Below are 12128 nucleotides of genomic sequence, written 5' to 3' on the forward strand. Positions count from 1 at the left end.
CTACAGTCTTTGGCCTCGTGACCCATCTTAAGACACCTTTGACAACGACCCTTGTTACACGGGCCGTGGTGATGCCTGTTACAGTTGTGGCACCTAGGTTGACTACCCTGATATCTCCTCTGTCTGTGACTACCAGAGGATTGCTGGCTAGGACTCTGGTACTGGTCAGTCTTCTGTTGCTGAGCTTGAGACTGAACGGATGCTGAACCTCTGCTGGAATCCCCATCCCACTTTCTTTTACTGTCACCAGATGTAGCAGGAGTAACTGAGGTGGTGACATTAGCAGTAGCATTAACACGTTTGGGCAGTTTATTCTGATCCACTGCCTGATCGGTGATGCGATGAGCGAGACGCTGAATTTCCTGGATGTTTTCGAGATTAGCCGACGTCACGTGGCTCTGAATTTCTGGCGCCAATCCCTTGAGATACAACTCAATGCGCTTGTAAGGAGGGTCCACCATAGTAGGACACAGAACGGCCAGCTCATTCGACCGTTTGGTATACGCTTCGATTTCCGATCCAACCATTTTCAAGTTATACAGCTCGTCTTCCAGCTTGTGAATATCTTCACGCGTGCAATACTCACGCTTGATGAGTTCTTTGAAATCGTTCCATGGGGTGGCGTTAGCAGCTGCCAACCCTAAGATCTGGACTTGGGCGTTCCACCAAGTCAATGTTATTCCTTCCAAAGTGCCGGTGGCAAACTTGACCTTGCGAGCCTCAGGGCACTCGCACATTTCGAATACTGATTCTAGCTTCTCGAACCAGTGGAGGAGTCCAACCGCTCCTTCTGTGCCGCTGAAAGAGTTTGGACGACAGTCCATGAAATTCTTGAACGTGCAGACAGGCTGCTGCGCGTGTTGACCTATTGTGTACGAATAGGATGAGGGTTAAATACGAGAGTTAATGTAGGATCTAAAGATCCTAGTGTGTGCCTATACTGCAGGATATACTACCTGCTTGAGCTGCTGCAACTGCCGCAGCAACTTGAGCTTGAACAAGAGCCTCTAGCTGGGCTTGTGTCATGTTGATTCGTCCAGACATGATCTTCATAATAACAAGTAGCATACGTAAGAATGGTTCGCGAGTAGAGCGATGACAGAAAAGTGGAAGCACGTAGGGATTCTCGTGCTATAGTATCATGTGTATCTAAACGTAATGCGAGCAAAATTCTAAGCAGCTCTAGCAAACAGGCAATAAACATAAACCTTATTACCTAAGATGTCGAGTCTTGCACGTGGAGCGAAGCGTCGTTGTGGATCGTTGAGAGCACTGTTCTGGTTATAGTCCGGTTTTAATAAAAACGTTTTCCCATATTAAAACCAAGTTCTCTATAACCAATGGCTCTGATACCAATCTGTCACACCCCCAAAATCCACCCGCGGAGTACCACCGCTTGGGAGCGTGACTGACCAGGATCAAGCCATCAATCATATCAAACATAGCACTTAATAATAAAAGTAGTTAACACAATTCGTCATGACATGATTGATGTTCAAAAACCAAATATTGTTTAAGTAGCGGAAGCAATATAAAGTAAACCCAAATTAAGTTATAAGTTCAATAGCGTTCATGATCCATCTGCCCACAACGACCTGCTCCTTCCTTGTGCAAACTCCATAAAGTACCTAAGGTCCTGCAAGGCATGCAGCAAATAATCAACAAACTAGTTGAGCGAGTTCACAGAAAGTAAGTTCATAACGTAGTGTATAAGTATAGCTAGTGGGGGCTTCCCATACTAGTGTGTACTAAGGGTGGGGGCTTCCCAAACCTTGTGTTCATAATACTGGTGGGGGCTTCCAATATTTATCCTGGCTAATGAGGGCTTCTCATTAACGGTACTTACTAGACTAACTTCCGACCATGTGTTCTTCTTTACCGAGAACAGGAAAACGTACAGGGTCACGTAGGCTTTACGTGACGTGCCCTTCCCCGAGGACAGTGGTACGCGTGGGGGCTACGTAGGCTTTACGCAGCGTGGCCTTCCGACCTGGAAGCCAGTAGATGGTATTGGGTTACGTAGGTTTTACGTAACGTGTCCTCCCGACCCGGGAGACAAATGGCAATTAAACTGGGTTACGTAGGCTTTACGTAACGTGTCCTGACTAACCTGAGGACGATGGTCTATAGTCTGGTATATGCGTAAGTACGAGTATTCATTCTATATCCAACATATCCAACATATCCAACCCAATTCCCAACCCGGGAATCCCATGCCTTGGCTGTGTGAACTCACCTTGGTTTGCTCGGCAGATACACAAATAAAAGACTCTTGAACTAAGGGTGGTCAACCACGTCCTAACAGGGTTACCACACAAGTCAGGTTCGTATAAACACGTAGGTCACTAACACGTATTAATCATGGCAAATGAACACGTATTCCAATAGTAGCTCAAAGCAGACAGTTAAACAAATAGCCAGGTGTCCGGCCCAATCAGTTGGGCCTGTAATAGTAAAGGTCCAATAGCAAACAGTCCACAAATCAAATCATTGGGCTCAATAGATTGGGCCCGTAACAGTGAAGGCCCAACAGTGTGCGTGTAAATGGTGGTCTCGAGTCGCAACCGGCGATCTCGAGTCGCAACCGGAGATTACGAGTCGCAACAGCTGGTTGCGAGTCGCAATGGTGATCTCGGTTCATCATGGCCTGGTTACGAGTCGCAACGGGACTCGCAACCGTGGTTCCGGCTTGTGCTGTTCGTGGTCTCGAGTGGGGTTCCGACTCGCAATGAGTGATACCGAGTCGCAACCGCGAGTGTAACGACTTTCCTGATTTCATGCAATTCGTTTAGGCAATTCAATTATCATTGACAGTTTCCAAAAATCAATTACCAACTAACAGTTTTACCATTCAAGCAATCATCGATCAACAGAACAATTGTAACACCAAATCATATGAACATTAATCAAACATATGAACAATATAACCATTCCTTAAATCATAACAACCCGTAATCGAGAACAATCTATCAAAACCCTTAAACATACCCGATTTAACAATCATAGAGCCTATTAACGAATCATCAATATGTTTATCCAATCCTAGACATAATCATAACAGCGGATTATCATCATCATGCAATACCGGTTTGATTCTACATCATGCAACCTAGATTGATTCGTATATGCGAGCCGATCAACAACACATTATTAACTACCATCTAAAGCAATCATATGAACCTGAATCCTCGGTTAGCATGTACGTAATAATAGCAACAACATACAACCAAAACATTCAATCAGCACACTAACACTAACCGGATGAAGGTAGAGGATCGATTCGTTTCACAAGCTTCAAAGTGTGTGTGTGTGCCGTCGGGTTCCAAGCAAGCCGAGAGAGAGAGGAAACTAGCTAGGGTTTTGTGTGTTTTTGTGTTTGTGACAACTAACCAAAACCTATCCCCAACTATGGGATTTACACGGTTAAAGGGGAGTGGGCCGAACCCACATGGGCTGCCCTAATAACCCGTGTGCAAAGTATAAGGCCCGAATGGGCTTGTGCGAGTGTGGGTGTGTTGTGCGGTTTTAGTTCGCGTATTATTTACATAACATCGTATACATATAATGCACGTAATAACATAACATACATCATGCAATCAATTAATCATTCGGGTTCATAAAATCACATATCGTGCACAAACGTTACATCAAAGTAAATTTAAAGTTCGAGTTGTCACATTTAAGTTGCCGCGAAGCATAGGCAATGACTTTATCCTTTGCATCAATACACAACCAAGACCCTGAATCGACGCGTCGCAGTAGACCACAAAATCGTCTGTGCCCTCTGGCAATGAGAGAATAGGTGCGCTGCAGAGCCTATCCTTTAGGTGTTGTAAAGTCGTTTCTTGTGTATTACCCCAACGATAGATAACACCTTTCTGTGTCAGTAATGTAAGCGGCTGCGCGATCTTTGAGAAATCTTTGATGAACCGTCTGTAATACCCCGCCAAACCCAAGAATTGGCGTATCTCCGTTGGTGTACGCGGTGCAGGCCAGTTCCTGATCGAGTCTACCTTGGATGGATCAACATGAATCCCATACTTGTTTACCACATGGCCTAGAAAATGGACTTCACGAAGCCAGAAGTCGCGTTTTGAAAACTTGGCGTACAGTTGTTCCTTTCGAAGAAGTTCCAAGATAAGTCGTAGATGCTGCTCGTGTTCCTCCTGACTCTTGGAGTAGATCAGAATGTCGTCGATGAAAACAATCACAAATTTGTCTAAATAAGGCTTGCACATCCTGTTCATAAGATCCATGAAAACTGCAGGCGCGTTCGTTAGCCCGAACGGCATGACTAGAAACTCGTAGTGGCCGTAGCGGGTTCTGAATGTTGTTTTAGAGACGTCCTCATCCCGAACTCTCAGCTGATGGTATCCTGACCTCAGATCAATCTTTGAGTAGTAGCTCGATCCTTGCAACTGGTCGAAAAAATCATCTATTCGTGGCAGAGGGTAGCGGTTCTTCACTGTCACCTTGTTTAGTTCGCGGTAATCTATGCACATCCTGAAAGTTCCATCTTTCTTCTTCACAAATAGTACTGGAGCTGTCACACCCCCAAAATCCACACGCGGAGTACCACCGCATGGAGGCGTGACATGACCAGGATCAAGCCACCAATCATATTGAACATATAAGTAATTAGCAAACGTAAATGTATATCAACCCACAATATGAAAGGTGTTCAAATAACATAATTTATGTAGCAGAAGCACAGTATAAAATCCAACGTAATTATTAAGTTTTCAACTGTCATAAGTGTTTATCAAAACATCCACATTCCGTGCCCACAACGACTGCGCCTCCCGTGCAAGCTCCATGTATACCTAAGGTCCTACAAGGCATGCAACAGAGAGTCAACAACTAGTTGAGCGAGTTCACAGTAAGTAAGTTCGTAATAGTAATTCCATTGCCTCACCATGCGTTATTAACTAAGTCAATTGTATGTTCATTTAGTGGGGGCTTCCCATGTATGTAGGTATTATTAGTGGGGGCTTCCCATGATTATATTTACTAGACTATTTGTAACCATAAGTGTTCTTCCTAACTCGAGAACAGGAGTACGTACGAAGTTTACGTAGGCTTTACGTAAGTGCCCTTCTTTACCCGAGGACAGTGGTACGCGTGGGGTTTACGTAGGTTTTACGTAAATGTCCTTCCTAACCTGGAAGACAGTAGCATGTGTGAGTTTACGTAGGTTTTACGTAAGTGCCCTTCGTACTTTGAGGACAGTGGTAAGTACTTGTTTACGTAGGTTTTACGTAAGTGCCCTGCTTAACCCGAGGACGATGGTAGATAGTCTAGTAGCTGTGTAAGTACGAGTAACTGTTCAATCCCATTATTCAAACCCGTTCCCAACCCACCGGGAATCCCATGCCTTGGTAAGAGTGTGAACTCACCTTGGTTTGCTCGGCAGATACACAAAAGGTTGCTTGAGCTAAGGGTGGTTAACCACGGCCTAACATGGTTACCATACATGTCAGGTTTTGGTTTCGAGTAGTGCACACAAGTATCACATAACTAGCAGGTGATTAACACATATCGATCATGGCAAACACACAGTGCACGTAAACATATTAGCAGTCAATTCCATAACATCTGCTACTTGTACGATCCAAAGGTAAAGCCCAATAAACAGGCGGCCCAACATGTTGTGCGGTCGGCACAGCCTTGTGCGACCCTCATCATGTTGTGCGATTCCGATAACCACCCGGCCCAAATAGTCATAAGCCCAAACGTATATAAATACATGGCCCAATCTAATGACATGTAAGAGTCTTGTGCGATCCGGATGGGCTTGTACGAACCGGTCGCCTTGTGCGTTCCGTTTGGGTTGTGCGATCGGACTAGTCCAGCCCAAATCGTATACCCGGCCCAATCGTTACAACTTGTGCGATCCAGTAGGCCTTGTGCGACTGGGGCTCCTTGTGCGATTGGATCATCTTGTGCGACCAAGAGATCTTGTGCGATTAGTTTAAATGTCCGGATTTCATGCAATCGGTTACAATTATTCAATGGTTTCCAAATTTGTCATTTATCAATTAACAAGTTTCCAATTATCCGTTTATCATACAATCGATCAAACCAAAAAATTTGCTAATAATTCATAAGAACCCTAAACATAATCACAACATGAACATCAACCACAACTTCAACATATTAACAGATTTGTGTCCTTGATTTCTAGCATGCACTCGAACATATCATGACCACAATTCGTCTAACCTAAACACAATTACAGCCGATTAATTCAAGCATTCAGTTCTAGTTCATCATGCAAAACATAACCTCATCTAACCCTATATCGATCCATACATACTACTCATATGAGCCGGTTACATGAACACCAAGTTCATCGATTTACATTGCGATTAAACACACATCATCATTGAATCATTATGTAAAACATGCAACCCATAATATCAAAAATCATACAAACAAGGTGATACACTAACCGATTAAAGGAGAGAGGGCAAGGATTGATCCGAATACCACAAACTTCGATGGAGAGGATGTTTGGCTGCCGTCGGGTTCGTGAGAGAGAGAGAGAGCACTAGGGTTTGTGTGTGTAAAGTGTATTGGTAAAATGTGAGATGGTTACAAACACCCTAAGTGTTAATCGAACAATGGGGATGGGCCGAACCCAAACTTGGGCTGCCCATTCGGTTCAAATTCAACCGAAGTGGAGTCCAAATGAACTTGTGCGATCGGTCCAAATGGACTTGTGCGATCGGTTTCAAATACATAATAACACATAACATAACATACATTCATTAATCGTAATAGTTCACATAATCACATAGCATTACACAAAGATAGGTTCGAAATACGAGTTGTCACATTATCCCCAACTTAAAAGAAATTTCGTCCTGAAATTTGGTACGTACTCACTGAGGAAGCTAGTTAAGTTGCATGGTTTTCCTGGGGAGTCACATCCTCCCCCCGTTGATCTGGAATTTCGTCCCGAAATTCCGTGGTAGCTTCAGCCTAAGTAGTGGTTGTACTGTTCGCGAACAACTGGGGATACTTTTCTTTCATTTGATCTTCTCGTTCCCAGGTGAACTCTGGGCCACGACGGGAGTTCCAACGAACTCGAACAAGCGGTATTCTGGTGCGCTTGAGGACCTTAACATTCCGGTCTGTGATTTCTACTGGTTCCTCAACGAAGTGTAACTGTTCGTCGATAGTGAGCTCCTTCAAAGGAACTATGAGGGTCTCATCTGACAGGCACTTCTTCAGATTCGACACGTGAAAAACATTGTGAACTGCACCGAGTTCTGCTGGTAGGTTCAGTTTGTAGGCCACTTTGCCTATTCTTTCTATAATTTCGAATGGTCCGACATATCGCGGATTGAGTTTGCCCCTTTTGCCAAAACGAACCACACCCTTCCAGGGTGAGACTTTGAGTAGCACTCGATCCCCAACTTGGAACTCGAGTGGTTTCCTGCGCTTATCAGCGTAACTTTTCTGACGGTCACGAGCTGCCACCATGCGTTGCCGTATCTGTGCAATCCATTCAGTAGCATCAACTACCATTTCTGGACCTGTGATTTGACTATCCCCCACCTCTGCCCAACAGAGAGGTGACCGGCATTTACGTCCGTACAATGCCTCGAATGGAGCGGCTTGAATGCTGGTGTGGTAACTGTTATTATATGAAAACTCCACTGAAGGGAGATGTTTTTCCCAGCTGCTGCCGAAATCGATAACACATGCCCGAAGCATGTCTTCTAGGGTTTGAATAGTGCGTTCAGACTGCCCATCCGTCTGAGGGTGATATGCTGTGCTCATGTCTAATCGAGAGCCAAAAGATTTGTGCATTGCTTGCCATAGTTCTGAAGTAAATCATGCATCGCGATCCGAAATGATAGAGGTGGGCACCCCGTGCCTCGAGACTACTTCCTTCAAGTAGATGTCTGCTAATGTGGAGAACTTGTCTGTTTCTTTGATTGCCAAGAAATAAGCAGACTTGGTGAGTCGATCCACGATCACCCAAATAGTATCGTTCCCACGCTGGGATCTAGGCAGGCCAGTAACAAAGTCCATGGAAATTTCCTCCCATTTCCACTGTGGTATCTTGGGTTGCTGAAGTAGGCAATGTGGGCCTACTAACGTAAGTTGCAATGTGGGCCTTCATGCTAGGCCACCAATACGTTGTCCTGATATCGTGGTACATCTTATCTGAACCAGGATGTACCGAGGGTTTCTGGTATTCCGACTTGACTCTCGCGCAAGTCAAGCACTTGCTAACGCAAGTTGCAATGTGGGCCTTCATGCTAGGCCACCAATACGTTGTCCTGATATCGTGGTACATCTTATCTGAACTAGGATGTACCGAGTAGCGAGACTTATGAGCTTCGTCCATTACCAGCTCGCGTAGGTTGCCATACAGTGGGACCCAAATACGCCTCGTTACATAATAGGCACCGTCTTCCTTCTGTTCTAATTGTTGCCTTGAGCCACGTAAGGCTTCAGCCCAGACGTTTTCTGGTTTCAATGCTTCTACCTGAGCATCTCGTATCTGTGCAGGAAGACCAGACTGAATAGTAAGCTGCATTGCTCGCACGCGTCTAGGTAGAGTGTCTTTTTGACTGAGAGCGTCAGCCACAACGTTGGCTTTGCCTGGATGGCACTTGATGGCACATTCGTAATCGTTCAGTAATTCGACCCATCGACGTTGACGCATGTTTAATTCCTTCTGCTTGAAGATATGCTCGAGACTCCTGTGATCGGTGTAGATAGTGCACTTGGTACCGTACAGGTAGTGTCGCCATATCTTGAGCGCGAAAACAACAGCTCCCAGCTCTAAATCGTGCGTCGTGTAGTTCCGTTCGTGAACCTTAAGTTTTGTGCGAAGCGTAAGCAATAACTTTATCCCATTGCATCAATACACAACCAAGCCCCTGTATCGATGCGTCACAATAGACCACAAAATCGTCCGTGCCCTCTAGCAATGAGAGGATAGGTGCACTGCAAAGTCTATCCTTTAAGTGTTGAAAAGCGGTTTCCTGAGTATTACCCCAACGGAAGGTGACACCCTTCTGTGTCAGTAGTGTAAGCGGTTGTGCAGTCTTTGAGAAATATTTAATGAATCGTCTGTAATAACCCGCCAAACCCAAGAATTGGCGTATTTCCGTTGGTGTACGCAGTGCATGCCAGTTCCTGATCGAATCTACCTTGGATGGATCAACATGGATCCCATCCTTGTTTACCACATGGCCTAGAAAGTGGACTTCACGAAGCCAGAAGTCACATTTCGAAAACTTGGCGTACAGCTGCTCTGTTCGTAGGAGCTTCAAAATAAGTCGTAGTTGCTGCTCGTGTTCCTCCTGACTCTTGGAGTAGATCAGGATGCCGTTGATGAATACAATCACAAACTTACCTAGGTAGGGCTTGCATACCCTGTTCATAAGGTCCATAAAGACTGCAGGCGCGTTCGTTAGCCCGAATGGCATAACTAGAAACTCGTAGTGGCCGTAGCTAGTTCTGAAAGCTGTTTTGGAGACGTCCTCATCCCGGACTCTCAGCTGATGGTAACCTGACCTCAAGTCTATCTTGGAGTAGTAGCTCGACCCTTGCAACTGGTCAAATAAGTCATCAATACGTGGAAGAGGGTAGCGGTTTTTCACTGTCACCTTGTTCAGTTCACGGTAGTCAATGCACATGCGGAAGGTACCGTCCTTCTTTTTCACGAATAATACTGGAGCTCCCCACGGTGAAGAGCTAGGTCGGATAAATCCCTTATCCAAGAGTTCTTGTAGCTGTGTAGAGAGTTCTTCCAACTCTGATGGAGCTAAGCGATACGGTGCACGTGCTATCGGTGCTGCTCCTCGTGCTAGCTCGATTTGAAACTCGACCTGGTGATGAGGCGGTAAACCAGGTAAATCTTCAGGGAACACCTGAGGAAAGTCGCGTACAACTGGAATATCTTCCAATTTCTTTTCCTTTGTTGATGCATCGGTAACAAGTGCCAGAATGGCAGTGTGGCCCTTACGCAAACACTTCTGAGCCTTTAGAAAGGAGATGATGCCTACCACAACACCACTCTTGTCGCCTTGAACTTCGAGAGGTTCTTTACCAGAAAGGGGAATACGAACTATCTTCTCCTTACATAGGATCTCTGCGTGCTGTTGGGATAACCAGTCCATTCCAATGACGATGTCGAAACTACCCAGAACTATAGGGATAAGATCGATAGAGAAAGTCTGACCAGCGAGGATAAGATTACAACCCTGAACTATATGTGTGGCCTCTAGACTTTTACCGTTTGCTAACTCTACGACATGTTTGGCGTTTAAGGGAGTGGGTGCATGTTTTAACAGTTGGCTAACTTTTAGAGACATATAACTTGTATCCGCACCCGAATCAAACAATACAGTAACATAAAAGTCGTCGAGAAGAAACTTACCCATGACTACGTTGGGATCATTCCTTGCTTCTCCCTGCCCCAGCACAAGCGCACGTCCCTTAGCTTCATTGCCGTTGTTGTTTCCACCATTGTTGTTCCCGTTGCCCTGATTATTGTTGTTGTTGCGATTCTGGTTCAACTGGGGGCAATCCCGCTTGAAGTGACCTTCAGCACCACACTGAAAACATCCCTTGTTGCCTCGCGGTTGCTGCTGTTGCTGGTTTTGAGGAGCTGGTGGTTGTTGTTGGTTCTGATTCGCAGGTCGTGGGCTCCTACAATCCTTGGCCTCATGACCCATCTTGAGACATCTCTGACAGCGACCCTTGTTGCACTGGCCACTGTGGTGTCTGTTACAGTTGTTGCACCTTGGGTGATTTCCTTGATATCTGCTCTGCCCGTGACTACCAGAAGACTGCTGACTGGGACTCTGGTAGTGGTCAGTCTTTTGCTGCTGAACCTGTGACTGGGCTGAAGTTGAACCTTTGCTGGAATCCCCCTCCCATTTTCTCTTGTTGTCACTGGGAGTAGCAGGAGTAGCTGAAGTGGTAGCGGTAGTAGTAACACTGATGCGCTTAGGCAGCCTGTCCTGATCCACTGCCTGATCCGTGAGGCGATGAGCAAGATGTTGAATATCCTGGATATTATCAAGGTTAGCCGATGTCACATGGCTTTGGATTTCTGGCGTTAGACCCTTGAGATACAACTCAATGCGCTTGATTGGAGGGTCCACCATAGTTGGACACAAGATGGCCAGCTCGTTTGACCGTTTAGTATAGGCTTCAATTTCCGACCCCGTCATTTTCAGATGATAGAGCTCCACCTCCAACTTGTGAATGTCGTCACGTGTGCAGTATTCTCGCTTAATGAGCTCCTTAAAATCATTCCAAGGGGTGGCGTTAGCAGCTGCCAGCCCTAAAATCTGAACTTGCGCGTTCCACCAAATTAGCGCAATTCCTTCTAGAGTACCAGTGGCGTACTTCACCCTGTGAGCCTCAGGGCATTCACACATTTCAAATACCGACTCGAGCTTTTTGAACCAATGGAGGAGTCCCACTGCTCCTTCAGTGTCACTAAACGTGCTTGGACGACAGTCCATGAAGTTCTTGAAAGTGCAAACAGGTTGTTGTGCGTGTTGACCTATTGTGTACGAATAGGACAAAGTTAAACACAAGAGTTGGTCAAAAAGTGTAGGATTTAAAGATCCTAGTGTGAGTTACGACTACAGGGTATACCTCCTGCTTGTGCAGCTGCAAGTGCCGCAGCAACTTGTTCGTTAATGAGAGCCGTCAACTGGGCTTGAGTCATGTTAATTCGTCCAGACATGATCTTCATAGCAAAGATAACATAGGTAAGAGAGAGGTTCGTGAAAAGTGTGATGACAGAAGAGAGTAAGCACACAAATGTTCTCAAGCAATAGTGGTTATGTGTATCTAAGCATACCCTGAGCAAAGTTCTATGTAATCTAGCAAGTAGGCAATATAAACATAAACCATATTACCTAGAATGTTGAGTCTTGCACGTGGAGCGAAGCGTCGTTGTGGATCGTTGAGAGCACTATACTGGTTATAGTCTCGTTTTAATAAAAAAAACGTTTTTCCCTTATTAAAACCAAGTTCTCTATAACCAATGGCTCTGATACCAATCTGTCACACTCCCAAAATCCACACGCGGAGTACCACCGCATGGAAGCATGACATGACCAGGATCAAGCCACCAATCATAT

This window comes from Helianthus annuus, chromosome 16 (assembly GCF_002127325.2).
Source record: "Helianthus annuus cultivar XRQ/B chromosome 16, HanXRQr2.0-SUNRISE, whole genome shotgun sequence".
NCBI lineage: Eukaryota > Viridiplantae > Streptophyta > Magnoliopsida > Asterales > Asteraceae > Helianthus > Helianthus annuus.